General features: G+C 51.8%; 1 long non-coding RNA gene across 1 annotated transcript; it reads right to left on the reverse strand.

The window, feature by feature from the left end:
- Positions 1-1,629: 1,629 nt before the first annotated feature.
- Positions 1,630-17,244, reverse strand: LOC106782354 (uncharacterized). Its single transcript, XR_011430302.1, has 3 exons — positions 16,714-17,244; positions 4,654-4,819; positions 1,630-3,891 (listed from the first exon to the last, which is right to left on the reverse strand). It is a non-coding gene; the product is annotated as an uncharacterized lncRNA (long non-coding RNA).
- Between the last annotated feature and the right edge of the window lie 79 nt (positions 17,245-17,323).

A 17,323-nucleotide genomic window follows, 5' to 3' on the forward strand; every position in this document is an offset into this window, starting at 1 on the left:
ATTAGTGAAGATGAGGTCACCCCAGCATGGGGTGGGCCCTGAATCCAACACCCAGTGTCCTTGTGAGAAGAGGAGAGACAGACACAGAGGAAGAGGCCGCGGGAAGAGAAGCAGAGACTGGAGTGACGCAGCCATGAACCCGCGGACGCCCAGGATTGCTGGGGCCACCAGAGCTGGAGAGAGGGCTGGAATATTCTCCCTTGGAGCCTCCGAAGGAACCAGCCCCGCCCACACGTTAGTTGAAATCATCATTGACTTCTGGCTTCCAGGACTTGAGAGAATGAGTCTGTTATTCTCAGGCCCCATTTGTGTACTCGCTGGGCAGCCCTGGAATGCTCAGAGGAGAGTAATGTTGGCCTTGGCCTGTCTCTTTTTTCTGATGTAATTCTGTTATTCTGCATATGTGGAAGACTTCCTGACCTGAAGGGAGAGGACAACGCAGGACTCGCCTGTGGTCTGTCCTCTCTGCCCTTCTGCCTTCTAGACAATAGGCTGACCGGACTCCCTACTTCCTCCCCTGCGGCTTCATCCCCACAACAGAATCCACCCCTTTTCCCTTTTCCTTTAACAACCCTTCCAGGAGACAGCTGCCCGTAGGCATGAGAGAACTCCTCTATTCTTTTTTGCACGTGACTCAGTTGACACAATGTTTTTCCTACGCTGTGATATTTGAGAAGTTTCCAATCTTCTGTCACTACAGATGACACCACAGGGAATAACCTGGAGCGTGCGCCTTGTATGTTTTTCGGTCTCCAGGCCACGTTTCTAGCTCTCCCGTCTCGTTAGGTAAATGTGGTCACAGTTCTGTGGCTGCAGCGGCTGTCGCCTCCTGGGGTGGAAGCATTTCAGATGACCCCGTGTTTCCTCACAAGACTTAGAAACAACCCAAGTGATGGCAGCAGATGAAATGGATAAAGAAGATGTGGCATATATACAATGGAATACTACTAAGCCGTAAAAAAGATGAAATCGTGCCATTTGCAACAACATGGATGGATCTTGAGGGTATTATGCTAAGCGAAATAAGTCAAATGGAGAAAGACAAACACCGTATGATTTCATTTACATGTGGAAGATAAACACATAGATATGGACAGCAGATTGGTGGTTCAGACGGGAAGGGGGTGGGGGGAGGGCAAAAGGGGTAGAGGCACACATGTATGGTGACAGATGGTAACTAGACTTTTGGTGGTGAGCACAATGCAGCCTATACAGAAGTTGAAATATAATGATGTACACGTGAAATTTATATAGTTATAAACAAATATGAAATTAAAAAAACAAAAAAAAATTTTTAACAAACAAACAGAAAGATGCGTCAGGGCATGTTGTCAAAGTTCTGGACCTCTGCCAACCTGAGAGGTAGGACCCGTACTGTGGCGGAGCTAGGACTCCACTCCTCTTGTGAGGTTGGGCAACCTCACATGTGGTAAGAGCCGTGGTCCTTCTGTTTCTGTGAACTGCCTGATGGTCGAGGATTTTTTTCCATAGATAGCTGGGCTTTCTTACCATGATTGCTGACGCTCATCATAATTTGTAGAGGCCAGCCCTTTGGGGTACAGGTGTGAACACTTTCCCTACCGTGCTATGATTTTGTTCCTGGGGTTTTTGTTCATGCAAAACCTTATATTTCATTTTTAATAGACTTTAATTTTTAAAGCAGTTTTAGGTTCACAGCAAACCTGAACAGAAGGTACAGAGGTTTCCCATATGCCCGCAGACCCCCACATATGCACAGCCTCCCCCATTATCAACACCACTCAGCAGAATGGTCCATTTGTTACAATCGATGAACCTATGTTGACACATCATAATCACCTAAAGTCTATAGTTTACATTAGGGTTCACTCTTGATGTTGTACATTCCATGGGTTTGGACTAACATACAATGACCTGAATCCACCATTATAGTATCATACAAAATATCTTCACTGCCCTAAAACTCCTCTGTGCTCCACCCATTCATCCTCTACCTCCCACCCAACCCTAGCAGGTACTGATCTTTTTACTGTCTCCATAGCTTTGTTTGTTCCAGAATGTCATAGAGTTGGAATCACACAGTATGCAGCCTTTTCAGGAAGGCTTCTTTCATTTAGTAATATGCATTTAAGGTTCTTCCATGTCTTTTCATGGCTTGATAGCTCATTTCTTTTAGCACTGAATAATATTCCATCATCTGGATGGATCACAGTTTATTTATCCATTCACCTACTGAAGGACATCTTAATTGCTTCCAAGTTTTGGCAATTATGAATAAAGCTGCCATAAACATCTGTATGCAAGTTTTTATGTGTACACAACTTTTCAGTCCATTTGGGTAAATACCAAGGAGTGTGGTTACTGGATGGTATGGTAACAGTACATTTAGTTTTGTAAGAAACTGCCAAACTGTCTTCCAAAGTGGCTGCACAATTTTGCATTCCCACCAGCAGTGAATGAGAGTTCCTGTTGCTCCACATCCTTGCCAGCATTTGATGATGTCAGTGTTCCTTATTTTAGCCATTCTGATAGGTGTGTAGTGGTATCTCAATGTCTTTTTAACTTGCAATTCCCTAATGACATCAAATGTGGAGCATCTTATCATATGCTGTTTGCCGTCTGCGTATCTTCTTTGTTGAGGTGTCTGTTCAGATCTTTGGTCCATTTTTTAACTGGGTTGTTTGTTTTCTTATTGTTGAATGTAAAGTGTTCTTTGTATATTTTAGATAACAGTTCTTTATCAGATGTGTCTGTTGCAAATATTTTCTCCCAGTCTGTGGCTTGTCTTTTCCTTCTCTTGACACTGTCTTTTGCAGAGCAGAAGTTGTTAATTTTAACGAAGTCCAGCTTATTGATTCTTTCTTTCATGGACTGTGACTTTGATTTTGTACCTAAAAAGCATGCCCAAACCCAATGCTACCTAGGCTTTCCTGTTATCTTCTGGGAGTTTTATAGTTTTGTGTTTTGCATTTGAGCCTATGATCCATTTTGAGTTCATTTTTGTGAAGGGTGTGAGGTCTCTGTCTAGATTCATTCTTCCGCGTGTGGATGTCCAGTTGTTCCAGTATCATCTGTTGACAAGACTGTCTTTGCTCCTTTGTCAACGATCAGGTGACGATATTTACGTCGGTCTATTTCTGGGCTCTCTGTTCTGTTCCAATTATCTGTCTGTTCTTCCATCAATGCGACACTGTCTTGATCACTGTGGCTTTACAGTAAGTCTTGAAGATGGATAGTGTCAGTCCTCCAACTTTGTTCTTCTTCTCCAATATTGTGTTGGCTATTCTGGGTCTTTTGCCTCTCTATGTAAACTTTAGAATCAGTTTGTCAATATCCAAGAATAACTTGCTGGGATTTTGATTGGATATATTTCATTTTAAACAGTTGAATTTAATGATCTTTTCTCTGTTCTTCTGAGTTGTAGATTGTAGTAAAAAGGCTTTTCTCTCTCCTGGGATATCCAGGGCTTCACTGTTTTCCTCTGGAACCTACATGTTTCTTTTTTTTATATTTAGTTCCCTGGTGCTGTGGGGGTTATTCTGGTGTGGAGGATGAGATAAAGAATCCATTTTATCTCTTTGTAAACGGCTACCCAATTGTCCCAGAATACTCTTCTCAAAGCCCATCTTCTCCCCTTTACCATGTGCCAATTCTCTGTATGGATTTGATTCTATTTCTGGACTTTTATTCTATTCCTTTGGTCTGCCTGCCTGAAAAATAAAATTTCAAATATTTAGACCAATAGATGAATTTTCAGAAGGACTAATGAAGAAAACCTTCATCTCCTTATTTCTCCTTTCATCCGTTGGGTGCTGATATCCTGTGATCTGGGTGGTTCATGTTCTCCACAAAGAGCAAACACAGACGCAGGCAGAGTCAAGGCCTCCAAACATGATGAACACGTCCAAAATCCTGGAAGCCATTGAGGAAATGGGAAATCCATTACTTCCCAAGCCCAACCAGAAATCTCATCAATTAAATTGACTGAGCAGTAATCTCACATAGAGTTGACATTAACCACAATCCAGGCTTCTCTTTCAAGGCTTTATTTCTCATTTGTCACTTAGGTGAAGGGTCATTAGGACCAAAGCTCATCTTCTCCAGCAGATTGTCCTGACAGCTACCTGACCCCATTAAACTGGGATTCACTCGCCCTCAACGGGAGTTTAGGATCAGCATACGCTTTATTCCCCTTTAATTACAGGGAAGATGCCGAATCTGCAGGACAGAAGGACTCTAATGTCATTTTCTCACTTTCGATTCACGCACCTGGCTTCTAACAGATGTTTCTTCTTTCTGGTTTCCCTGAGTTAAAGAATTCCGTGGGAAGGAGCTGAATGTTGCCTCTAGGGCATCCCCAGCTGCTGTTGCTTCTCAGGGTGGCATATGCTTGGTGTCAACAGAGTAATCTCACACTTTCCTCCAGCTGGTAGCCAGAGGATATTTGCTGGGTATCAATGGTTCTCAGCATTGTCAGACTCCAAACCCTGCCTTTTATAACAAATATTTTATCATATCCTCTCGCTCTGCTGAAATTCAGAGACAATATTACTCACTTGTGCATACCATTTCAAAAAAATCAGTTTAATGACCTGTCATAAAAGGAGAAATAAAAGGGTAGTTAAGTTTACTAGCGCACGACATGAACTTTGACTTCTGAAAGTGCAGGCACACCTTCACTGCAGGACGTGGTGTGGGAAGCAGGTCCGTTCACAGAAGCTCGGGGCTGTGGCAGTGGCCAGTGCAGTGACATGTGAGGGCATGCTGTCCAGCTGCTGCGCACTTCCCAGTTCTCAACAAAGCTAAGTACCAGCCATCCTCAATTACCTTATCGCAAATTCTAGAAAAATCAGAGTATGTTAAAATCATGCAAAAATTGTGTGTTTATATGTAAATAGGTTGGAGTCTAGGTTCAAGCTGTTCACCGTGTGTCTGGCAAGACTTTCCCAATGTGCACAGGGGGAGAGGTAGTCCTTTGTTTGCTTTTCAGGGCATCCAGCCTCCAACACACCCCAACAGCCCGCCCATCATTGAGGCGACCAGTCACATGCCCTAAATGTCCAGAGCAGCACTGAGCCTGGCCCCACTGTGGGGAGGGGTCACGGCACCATAGGTGAAGACAGGAGGGAAGAAATGACAAAAAAGGAGTGGTGGGTTTGATGTAATGGGGCTGCCTGGACCCACAGCTGTGCGAAACCCACTGGTCAAGCGGCTCTGTGCAGGGCCCGAGCTTCCTTTCGCCTCTCTCATCCCACTGTTAGAGCCAAGGTTCCTCACCACCTTCCATGGAAACCAACTCGAGATCCAACATGTCGGCATCCTCACAACACCAAGTAGTATTTCCAGCACCGTGTCATGCCCCCTCCCCTCCAATGCGAACCCTGTGGTTCGGGTCATGAGCGCTTCCTGCAAGCATCCCTGACTCTTCTGCATCCTGCTCCTCCTTGGTGCTCACCTGGCAAAGCCTAATTGTCCACTGCCCCACACTCACAGTCAAGGCTCTCAATTTGCCTGAAACTCCAGCAATCGTCTCTTTAAAACTCTACCACCTGTGCCCAGTAAGTAACTCCCACTCACTCCCATCAACATCTCATGCTCTCCTACACGCCTGGCTGAGAAGATGGACGTCCCCAGAAGGGGCCCTCTGAGCCTGCAGCCCGCACTCTGCCCCCTCCTTCCACAGCAGATGACTGTCCCTGCTCCCGCTGGAGGCTACCCAGCACCCTGGGCTCTGCGATCCTCCTCCTCAGGCTCTCAGCGCTCTGCTTCGTGGATCCCCACAGCTCGGCAGCATTTGTCTTCTCCTCTCTTTTGGGGCATCCCACCAGCAGCCATACACCTGACATGGCACCTGCATTTGACACCGCTAACCACACCCGCTTCCTAGCCCACTCCCCCAAAGGCCCTGGGACTCACCAGTCTCCTCCTCCTTTAGATGTGGACATTGGGGACCATGCAACAGCCTAGGGTGACAGCACACCCCATGTCACCAGGAACCCTGGAGAATGCAACGGTGGACAGGGCCGTGCTTCCCTCCATGGTTCAAGGGTGGCCTGCAGGACTGTGAGGGCCCCACCAGTCGTTCTCAGCACCAGAGGCCACCTCTCTCCACAGGTGCACCGAGTTGTGGGGAGTCTGATGTCTGTGGCTCCATTGTCTGCCACGGTCTGCCACTGTCTCGGCCCCCTGCAGCCCACCCTCTCCCTGGGGCCATGTGACATGGTCCCTGTCTGTGTGGCAGGGTGTGAGGGAAGTGAGAGGGGCCATCCCACTGCACGTCCCCCTGAGGTCTGCCTGTCACCAGGCACGGGGTGGCTCCAGGTGGATGCTCATCAGCGCTCTTCAGTCTGCTGTTGCCTGTGCGGTGCCAGGGTCCCCAAGACCACCCTCGGGTTCAGCGACTCACTAGAAGGGCTCAGAGCTCAGCAAAGCTGATACACTCACGGTTACAGCTCACTAGCCAAAGGCACACACAACAATCGGCAGAGGGAAGAGATGCACGGGCAGGCCCAGGGGAGACCAGGCACGCTTCCCTGGAGCCCCGGACAGCACTTAATTCTCCCAGCAGCGACCGTGACAGCACACTCAGAGCACTGACGGTCAGGGAAGCCGGCCCGAACGGTGGTGTCCAGGGTTTTGGGCAGTCATGTGGCACGGCTGAGCTTAGTCTCTAGCCTGCCCAAAGGTTGGACTGACACCATGGGGCCCAAGGCCCCATATAAATCACATTGTGAGCACAGACCACCTGGTGTGGCCCAAGGCCCCAGGCAAACAGGGACACTGTCATCAGGCAGGACATTCCAGGGCCTTAGAGCATTCTAGGGGCAAAGGGCCAGACCTTTCTTGGGCAAGGCTAACCCTTTACTGCACAGGCCGGCAGAGCCCAGACACTGGGGCCAGCTCAGCTGTGGCCTCTGGGGCCAAGCAGGTTGGCTGACAGCCTCAGGTTCTGCATCATGCTGGTCTTGAAGAAGATGTACCAGAGCCCCGCGGAGACGGCGGTGTGGCCAGTCCTGGTCGGATTTTCAGTTAATTCAACTAGGGACCAAGGACGGCCGCAGAGCTGCTGCGCTTCTGGAGGAACGACAGCAAATTCTGAGACACTCAGCCTCACACACAAAGGACGTGGGGCCTCGAGTCAGCTTTAATGGAAGGAAACTCGAGAACAAATTTAGCAGAGATGTGGAAACTGGAAACCCTCAGTGTTCTGCTCAGGATGAAAGCAGAGACTTTGAGAGCAGACATCAAGGAAGAGAAATCTAAACACTGAGCTCCAGTCGGCCTGGTGGCTGTGTCAGAAGGTTCATCCCTGGAAGCCGCATCAGCTCGGAGCAGCTGCAACACAACGGCCTCGGGAGCCCATCAGGAAACAGACGGCGGTTGACGGCCTGGAAGGTGCCTGGAGGCACAGCAGGAAAGGCCAACTCAAGAAGGGTCCCTCCGCCAGCGCGGGATGCCTCCCTCTGCCCACACAGCTGAGGACAGAGTCACCCACAGATGAGCCCCTTCTGTGGGCAAAGGCGCCCTCCCCGAGGGTGCTCCCGTTTTCCCTCTATCAGCTTTACTGCCATCAGGTGAGCGATTATGCCCCAGCTTGGATGAAGTGTGACAGGAGCTATGCTCCTGGGAATGATGTCGTATCAAGGCAGTTTATTTAAACTGAGTCTCATGAGAGATTGTCTCCTGTTGTAGTTCTAGCTGTTGCAAAGGTGGAATCGTGGTTTGTATTCCTGCCCCCATGTTGTGAACTCAGAAAGAATTGGAACAAGCCGTCCATCTTGCAGTTAGAGACATCAGAATCTCAAAGTACACTTCTGCAGGCCGAGAGCTGAATCCACTCTGTGATAAGATACAAACGTTCACCTGGATAAAGTCAACGTGGAAGAAAAGCCTTCTGAGTGTAAACCCCACAGCCTCCCGGGACCCACAAGGCTGGGCCAGGGATGGTATGCAGATCTGCCTGGCTGAGCCCTGGCCCCCGGGCCCTCACCTCACTGCCCACGCTGCTGCCTCTGCTCAAACCCCTCTCCCACAGCATCCTCATCCACGGGTCCTGGATGTCACATCCTGGGAGAAGCAGTGACTGATCTCCCACCAGATGGTTCCTGTGGTTCTGCCCATCACCACACCCAAGTCGTCACCCGTCCTTATTTCTGTGATTTCATAATTGTGGGTGCCATCACTGTTCGATGCGCATGGCTGCTCACAGCTCCACGTGGTCACACCTGTGGTCCACTTCTTTCCACTGACCGGACCTAGGTTTGCAGGGTGTGGGAGGGCTGCTGACCACCCTTGCTGCTCCCTTGGCCCTTTGTGACACAGGGGTCCGGCCCAGCCCCTGTGGCCGACAGGACCTGAGGCACGCTGTTGGGGCCTCCTGCACACTGGGACCCCAGCTGCTCCAGGGAGGGGGGCGTGTGGCTCCTCTCATGCCCTCCACAGGATAGTGGGCACACAAAGAGCCCCGGGGGCCCACAGCCCTGCTCTCCTGACTCTGGGAGGGGGAAGCCCCAGTGCGCCAACAATCCCCCAAATAAGCCTTCCCCTGCGTCCTTCCTTACACACCTCCCCTGTCCCACCATCTGGCCCTTTACACACCGGCGGGGGAGCCAAGGGCCCTGAGGCCATGCGGGCCACGTGGGCAGATCAGGCGTTGGTTGGAAGCCCAGCCTCCAGCCCCAGACACTTGTAGCCTCAGTTTCCTCATCCGGAAATTGCTCCAACCTGGGGTGGGTTGTGGGCATTGCATTGAATTAATAGGCATTTAGGTTTCAGGACAGATGGCGTTTTATTCTTTTAAATCTTGACCTTGTCAGGCGCCCTGGGGCTGTAGCTCTGGTTGGAGGGGGCTCTCTGTGACGCGGCCCCGGCTGCCCGCGCACCTGCGGCAGAGGCTGAGGGGCCCACAGGTGCCCAGCGGCCCGGGCCCTCAGCTGCAAGCATGTCCTTGCTCCGGGGAGGCTGCACATCCTGGCACCTGGGTTTCAAGGGGGTAGATCCAGAGCTTTCATTCCTGCCCTCGGTCGAGGGGCCACTTATACCAACAATCCGAGCCCAGGGTGGGGCCTGGGCACAAGGGCAGCTGGACAAAGTAATACATGCGCCACTCAGAGTCGACTTCTCCTGCACGAAAAGCATTATTTCCATCAGCTTGTAGTGTGGCCCCTCATGTGCTCCAGAGGAGAGAATCTATTACTTGTTCAAAACCAGGTTTCCTGAGGAAACTGCAAACTCCAATACTGACAGTGAGTCACTAAAAGCTGTGTGGGATGGCACGCCTGGCGTTGTGCAGGATAATAACGGAGCCTGTGTGTTCTGAGGCTGAAGCTTGTCACCTCACCGATTCTCCTCCTGGGAAACTGGGCCATCAATGAGGGGAGGCCCTGCTGCACTGTCCGCACCTCGCTGAGGGCAGCAAAAGTGATGGGCCCGTCCCCAACACCTGCCGAGGCCACAGCTGCACCATCCCTGAGCGCCCACCTCCCGAGACCCTCATGACACGACCTCTCCCAGCACCCAGCACTCCAGCACCAGCTCCCCGGTTCAGACAGGACGGCACGCACAGGCACCGTCCCCCCAGGTGCAGAGCTGGCAGTCAGAGAGGCAGAGGAGCACCAACTTCTGGAGCCTGAGTGCCACCCGACACCCCGGCTCTGTCCACACCTCCCTCCTTCCCTGACCGCATGCTCCTCCTCTCCCTCTCCTCTGACCCCAGAGCAACAAAGGTCACGGGGACGCTCGGGAGGATCCGCAGTGGAGGCGGGGGTTGCTAGGGGGCCAACCGCTTCCCTCCCGACTCGCACACTGACGTCCTGACCCCAGCGCCTCAGAACGCGACTGTGCGGAGACGAGGTCTGCAAGGACGTCCTGACCCCAGCGCCTCAGAATGCGACTGTGCGGAGACGAGGTCTGCAAGGACGTCCCGACCCCAGCGCCTCAGAATGCGACTGTGCGGAGACGAGGTCTGCAAGGACGTCCCGACCCCAGCGCCTCAGAATGCGACTGTGCGGAGACGAGGTCTGCAAGGACGTCCTGACCCCAGCGCCTCAGAACGCGACTGTGCGGAGACGAGGTCTGCAAGGACGTCCCGACCCCAGCGCCTCAGAATGCGACTGTGCGGAGACGAGGTCTGCAAGGACGTCCCGACCCCAGCGCCTCAGAATGCGACTGTGCGGAGACGAGGTCTGCAAGGACGTCCTGACCCCAGCGCCTCAGAATGCGACTGTGCGGAGACGAGGTCTGCAAGGACGTCCCGACCCCAGCACCTCAGAATGCGACTGTGCGGAGACGAGGTCTGCAAGGACGTCCCGACCCCAGCGCCTCAGAATGCGACTGTGCGGAGACGAGGTCTGCAAGGACGTCCCGACCCCAGCACCTCAGAATGCGACTGTGCGGAGACGAGGTCTGCAAGGACGTCCCGACCCCAGCACCTCAGAATGCGACTGTGCGGAGACGAGGTCTGCAAGGACGTCCCGACCCCAGCGCCTCAGAATGCGACTGTGCGGAGACGAGGTCTGCAAGGACGTCCTGACCCCAGCGCCTCAGAATGCGACTGTGCGGAGACGAGGTCTGCAAGGACGTCCTGACCCCAGCACCTCAGAATGCGACTGTGCGGAGACGAGGTCTGCAAGGACGTCCTGACCCCAGCGCCTCAGAATGCGACTGTGCGGAGACGAGGTCTGCAAGGACGTCCTGACCCCAGCGCCTCAGAATGCGACTGTGCGGAGACGAGGTCTGCAAGGAGGTCCTGACCCCAGCACCTCAGAATGCGACTGTGCGGAGACGAGGTCTGCAAGGACGTCCTGACCCCAGCACCTCAGAATGCGACTGTGCGGAGACGAGGTCTGCAAGGACGTCCTGACCCCAGCACCTCAGAATGCGACTGTGCGGAGACGAGGTCTGCAAGGACGTCCCGACCCCAGCGCCTCAGAATGCGACTGTGCGGAGACGAGGTCTGCAAGGACGTCCTGACCCCAGCACCTCAGAATGCGACTGTGCGGAGACGAGGTCTGCAAGGACGTCCTGACCCCAGCACCTCAGAATGCGACTGTGCGGAGACGAGGTCTGCAAGGACGTCCCGACCCCAGCGCCTCAGAATGCGACTGTGCGGAGACGAGGTCTGCAAGGACGTCCCGACCCCAGCGCCTCAGAATGCGACTGTGCGGAGACGAGGTCTGCAAGGACGTCCCGACCCCAGCACCTCAGAATGCGACTGTGCGGAGACGAGGTCTGCAAGGACGTCCCGACCCCAGCGCCTCAGAATGCGACTGTGCGGAGACGAGGTCTGCAAGGACGTCCTGACCCCAGCGCCTCAGAATGCGACTGTGCGGAGACGAGGTCTGCAAGGACGTCCTGACCCCAGCACCTCAGAATGCGACTGTGCGGAGACGAGGTCTGCAAGGACGTCCTGACCCCAGCGCCTCAGAATGCGACTGTGCGGAGACGAGGTCTGCAAGGACGTCCTGACCCCAGCGCCTCAGAATGCGACTGTGCGGAGACGAGGTCTGCAAGGAGGTCCTGACCCCAGCACCTCAGAATGCGACTGTGCGGAGACGAGGTCTGCAAGGACGTCCTGACCCCAGCACCTCAGAATGCGACTGTGCGGAGACGAGGTCTGCAAGGACGTCCTGACCCCAGCACCTCAGAATGCGACTGTGCGGAGACGAGGTCTGCAAGGACGTCCTGACCCCAGCACCTCAGAATGCGACTGTGCGGAGACGAGGTCTGCAAGGACGTCCTGACCCCAGCACCTCAGAATGCGACTGTGCGGAGACGAGGTCTGCAAGGACGTCCTGACCCCAGCACCTCAGAATGCGACTGTGCGGAGACGAGGTCTGCAAGGACGTCCTGACCCCAGCACCTCAGAATGCGACTGTGCGGAGACGAGGTCTGCAAGGACGTCCTGACCCCAGCACCTCAGAATGCGACTGTGCGGAGACGAGGTCTGCAAGGAGGTCCTGACCCCAGCACCTCAGAATGCGACTGTGCGGAGACGAGGTCTGCAAGGGGGTAATTCATGCTAAGCGAGGTCGTTAGGGTGGGACCTAACCCAACAGGACTGGTGTCCTCCTGAGATCAGGACACAGACACACAGAGCGACGACCGTGTGAGGACACAGGGAGACGGCCATCTATGCCGGGGGAGAGGCCTCAGCAGGAACCAGCCCTACCCACACCCGCATCTCAGACTTCCAGCCTCCAGACAGAGAGAATAAACTCCTGACATTTAAGCCGTCCTGTCTGTGGGAGTTGGTCACGGGAAATGCACAGAGCCCAGTGCCAGGCCTCCCTGATTCTTTGCCTCCAGCCGCCCTGCCGCTCTAAGAAATGACCACGTGGTGGCTAACACGGCTGCTCCTCCGTGGCCAGCACTGGGCCGGGGCTTTCTAGTCACGCACTCTTCCTGTCCACTCCACGAACAGGCACGTTACCCTGTTTCACAAAAGATAACACTAGGAGAGGTTACACATCTCATCTGAAAACGGAGTCCAGGGTCCAGGACTGACCAGTCAGGGCCTCCTTTGCTCTTCAGTGACAACAGCTGAAACACAAGGCCGACCTGACACCAGAGGAGATGCAGATGTTGGGCGCCCACCCCTAGCTGCCTCTGGGAACTGCTCTCATTATTTCCCATATTTGCACCTAGGTGGCGCATAATCTGCACTTTTCACAGTTTCCCAAACCCAGATTCACTTAATAGGATTTTATTTTTACTGAACAAATCCTGCAGAGCTCACATTGGAAGCAGTGAGATGAATGGATTGTGGTGGTTATTCCTTGAGCTCATAAGATACCCCATGTGCAGCACAGAATGACACACAGGACCACAGCTCCTGCTCCACACGAGGCCGGGTATTTTCCACAGTCAGAGAAATAAGGATGAAAACCACAGCAAGCTACCACATCTCACCCATCAGACTGACACAGCTCCACAGGCTTGGCACTGTGCTCTGACGGCAGAGTGACAGGGGACAGGCATTCTCACACTCTGTTGATAGGAATACACGCCAGACAACACCTAAGGCAGGAATGTGCCTTTATCATTTGATTCAACAAAGCACGTCTAAGCACCCATCTCAAAGACACACAGACAAAATAACACGAGAAACCGTGTGTTCCAGTTTGTTCACCAGAGCCCTGGTTTCAATCACTAAAGGCTGGAAGCCACCCAAATGTCTACCACATGGAGATGGCTGAACAGACTGTTGTACATCCACAAATGGAGAAACATGCAGCTGTAACAAGATACAAGGAATATCTCTATTTACTGTAGGCGTTTCTCCAGGGTATAGGAAAAAAAGAATACAAAACAATGGAACTTCTGGAGGAAAAAAAATAACATCTGAAATGAAAACTTCACAGGATGAGCTTAACAGCAGTTTGGAAACTGCAGAAAAAGATCTGTGAACTTCAGTACATGGTGTTAGAAAGTATTCGAACCCAAGCACGTTGAAAATAAGCAGCGCCTCACTGACACTGAGACAGCATCAGGCTGCTCATATACGCATGACTGGCGTCCCAAAAAGAAGAGACAGACAGAAACGTTTGCAGAAATTGTGGCTGCCACATTTTCAAATCTGATGAAACTCACAAATTGAATAAGTTCAATAAGCCTCAGGCAGGGGAAGCCGCACCACAGTACATCATCAGCTGACTGCTGAAAACCAAGGACTTTAGAAAATTCTCAAAGCAGCCAAAGAGACATGCTACAAAGAAAGACAGGAATAACCGCTAATTTCTCACCAGAAACAACACAAGCCGGAGGACAATGAAACAACATGCTTTATCATGCTGGAAGAAAAAGCACCCACCAACCTAGAACTCCGTATCTTCCAAGAAAAGAGGGCAAATTAAAAACACTGACATACAAGCAATGGTCAACAGAATTCACCACCAGGAGACCTGTGAAACAAGAAACACCAAAGGAAGTTACCGAGGCTAAGAAAACGAACACCAGCTAGGAGCCAGGATGCAAACAAAGAAGCCGAAAGAGCAGGTAAATACATGTAGACATATAAAATAACTCCCTGCTCATTTTTAACTTATTTAAAAGATAATTGACTGTTTAAAGTAAAAGCGATGAGGCGTGACGGAGTCCACGACACACGGACAAGTAAAACGCGGGAAAAGAGAAAAAGGAGCAGAAGGGCAGAGACGAGGCGTGACGGAGTCCACGGCACACGCACAAGTGAAATGCGGGAAAAGAGAAAAAGGAGCAGGAGGGCAGAGACAGAACTGTACTGTTTAAAGCTGTCACAACCAACGGGAAGGGGCACAATACAATTTGACAGCAGACTGTCTTTAGGTGAAGCTGCACACTGACAACCACAGGAAAACCACGAAACAAAACAAAAAAGGCCAAGCTGAGAGGCCAATAAAGAAGATATCTTTAAATCCTTAAAAATACAAAAATAAGAATGAGAAAAAGAAGGCAGAAAAAACAGGAAAAAGAACAAAGAACTGATGGGACAAATAGAAAACCACATTGATAACTGCATTACATTTAAATGACGTAATACTTGAATTAAATGGCAGAGACCATCAACCAGAATGAAAAAAGGAAGAACTGGGCAGCCCCAGCGGCCTAGCGGCCAAGTTTGGCGTGCTCTGCTTCAGCTGCCCAGGTTCAGTTCCCGGGCGCAGACCTACACCACTCGTCAGCCATGCTGTGGCAGCACCCCACGCACAAAACAGAGGAAGAGGGGCACAGATGTCAGCTCAGGGCAACTCTTCCTCAAGCAAAAAAGAGGAAGAGTGGCAACAGACGTAAGCTCAGGGTGAATCTTTGTCAACAAACAAAGAAGAAAAAGGAAGAACTCGCTCTAAACTGTCTACAAGAAACACATCTTACACATAAAGACACAGACGCTAAAAGTAAAAGAGCAGAAAAGGACATGCCAGGGAAACATCAAAAGAATCAAAACTAAAGTTGAAGTAGTTACGTTACCGTGCAACAGAGCAGACTTCAGAACAAGGACTATCAGCAGGGACAAAGGACGCCTCACAACCACAAAGGGGTCAGTTCATCAAGAAGACGTAACAGACCCAATGACGCACCTAACAACGGAGCTTCAAAACACATAAAGCAAAAACTAACAGAAATGGAGGGAGAACACAAAAATCACTCATTGTTACGATGTGATTAAACTGGATATCATAAACATTCTACACTTTTGCCCTTTGAAAGACATCCTTAAGAATACAAAAGACAAGGAATACATTGGGAGGAAATATTCACGATACATATGTCTAACAAAGTACTCATATGCAAAATATACCCTGAACTCTCACAATCTAGGAAGACGAGAGCATACAACCCAATTTTTAAAATGGGCACAAGATTTGGAAAGAAACCTCATAAAATAGACGAATGACCACTAAGCACATAGAAATGCTCAACATCATTAGGAATCAGGAAAACGCAGATTAAAACTACACTGGGACATCACTATATACCTACTACAAGGAATACATTTGAAAGGACAGAAATTACCAAGTGTTGGTTTTAAAGCAACTAGAACTCTCAAAAGTTGCTGGCAACAGTGTGAATGACTCAACTAAAGTGGAGAATTGTTTGGCAGCTTCTTAAGATGTTACACATACACTTACCACATGACCCAGCAATTCTACTGCTGGGTATTTACACAAGAGAAATAAAAAGATATAACTATGAGAGACCTGCATTCGATGCTCATAGCAGACTTTTTCTTTGTAGCCGAAAATGGGCACATCCCTAATGTCCATCAACAGGTGAATGGTTAACAAACTGTGGTACGTCCACAGCATGGAATTGTACTCAGCAAGGAGAAGGCCCCTTGCTACACGCAACAATGATGAATTCCACAAACACCGTGCCAAGAAGCCAGACGCAAAAGATTGAATGATTCTGTTCATGTAAAACTCTAGGACTCAACTAATGCGCAGGCACAGAAAACAGATGAGTGTTGCCTGGGAGCTGAGCAGGGGGTGGGCACTGACCACAAAGGGGCAAGAAGGAGTTTCTGAAGTGACAGGAAAGTTCTCCATCTTGTAACCGGGGTTCATGGGTGAAGACATCTGTCCAAACTCACAGAAATGCTCTTAGAGTCTTTATGTAAATTACACAGCAGTAAACTTGACTTAAATGGGAAAAAAAACCTAGAGCTAACAACTAGGACATCCTTCCAAATGAAAATAAAACCACTACCAGGAGAATCATCACTCTCCTTGTCCTTTGCCAGCATCATGCTCAGAGAGAACTGAGGTTCTCTCCTCCCCTCTGACAGCAGCCCCTGCTCCTGAGAGCCCAGACCCCCAGCATTCATCCAGAGCAGCCAATAGTTATTCATCCTCAGAGCTGGTGGTGAGCAGTTCTTGGAGCCAAAAGATAAGGAAAAAAACCTGGGATCATACCAAGAGTCCCTTCGGCTTGAGGCTTACCAGGAGTGAAGTAAGGAAAGGCCCTTGGGGAGAGGGCAGGTGGGGTGGGCCACGGGGGAAGGCATGCCGGCTCCCAGGGGCCCCCGACGGGGCAGCCTCCTGTTCCTCTAGGTACCCCCACCCCGTTAGAAAGTGGAGGGCCGGCTCTGTGACACAGCCTATGCATGGTTGTGTGCACACGAGCTCTGATCCCAGCCAGCACCCGACTGACGTCGGAGGGGCCCTGAGAACGAACTGCACCCCACTCCGGAGGAGAACGGTGGCATTCAGGGCCCCCAACCGGACGCCCACATCCAACAGTAAGCTCTCCACCTACCACCTTAGGAAGCAGTCCCAGGGGGGCTGCTCGCACACGGGAGCTGCCCTAGGCAACTTCCCGACAAGGGAAACATCTTCTTGGGCGGGAACAAAATCCTGTGGGAGTCCCGGCCAGGAGGGCCAAGCATCGGACAAGTCCGGCGGCAGACACCCGGGATGACCGGGAGGGCAGAGGTCGGGCTGGTCACCGGGGTTTGCGGCTGACCTTCTAGAAAGCCCTGCAAGGCCTTTTCGTAGTTCCCAGGTGCACAAGGAGGAGGTCGCCCAGCTTCGCGCGACGGCTCTGGTCCTGGTCGACCGTAAACACCTGCACCCGGGACAGAACTCAGGGTCAGAACGCGGCCCGCGAGAGAAGGGGACGGGAAGCTGCGCCCGGACTTCGGGGCTCCGCAGCCCTCCCGGGGCCGCCCGTCCGCCGCGCTGAGGGTCGGGAGAGGTGGGCGCCAGGTGGGACCCGCCGCCCTCCCAGTGGGGCTCCACAGTGACGTCCCGACATCGGCGCTCTGACTTCCGCGACTCCACAAACTGCGCCTCTTATTGACGTCACCCCAGACTGAAAGGGCCTCCCGAGAGCGCTCAGCCCGGCGTCGCTCCGGCAGGCTCCGCGA

This window comes from Equus caballus, chromosome 21 (genome assembly GCF_041296265.1).
Source record: "Equus caballus isolate H_3958 breed thoroughbred chromosome 21, TB-T2T, whole genome shotgun sequence".
Taxonomy (NCBI): Eukaryota; Metazoa; Chordata; class Mammalia; order Perissodactyla; family Equidae; genus Equus; species Equus caballus.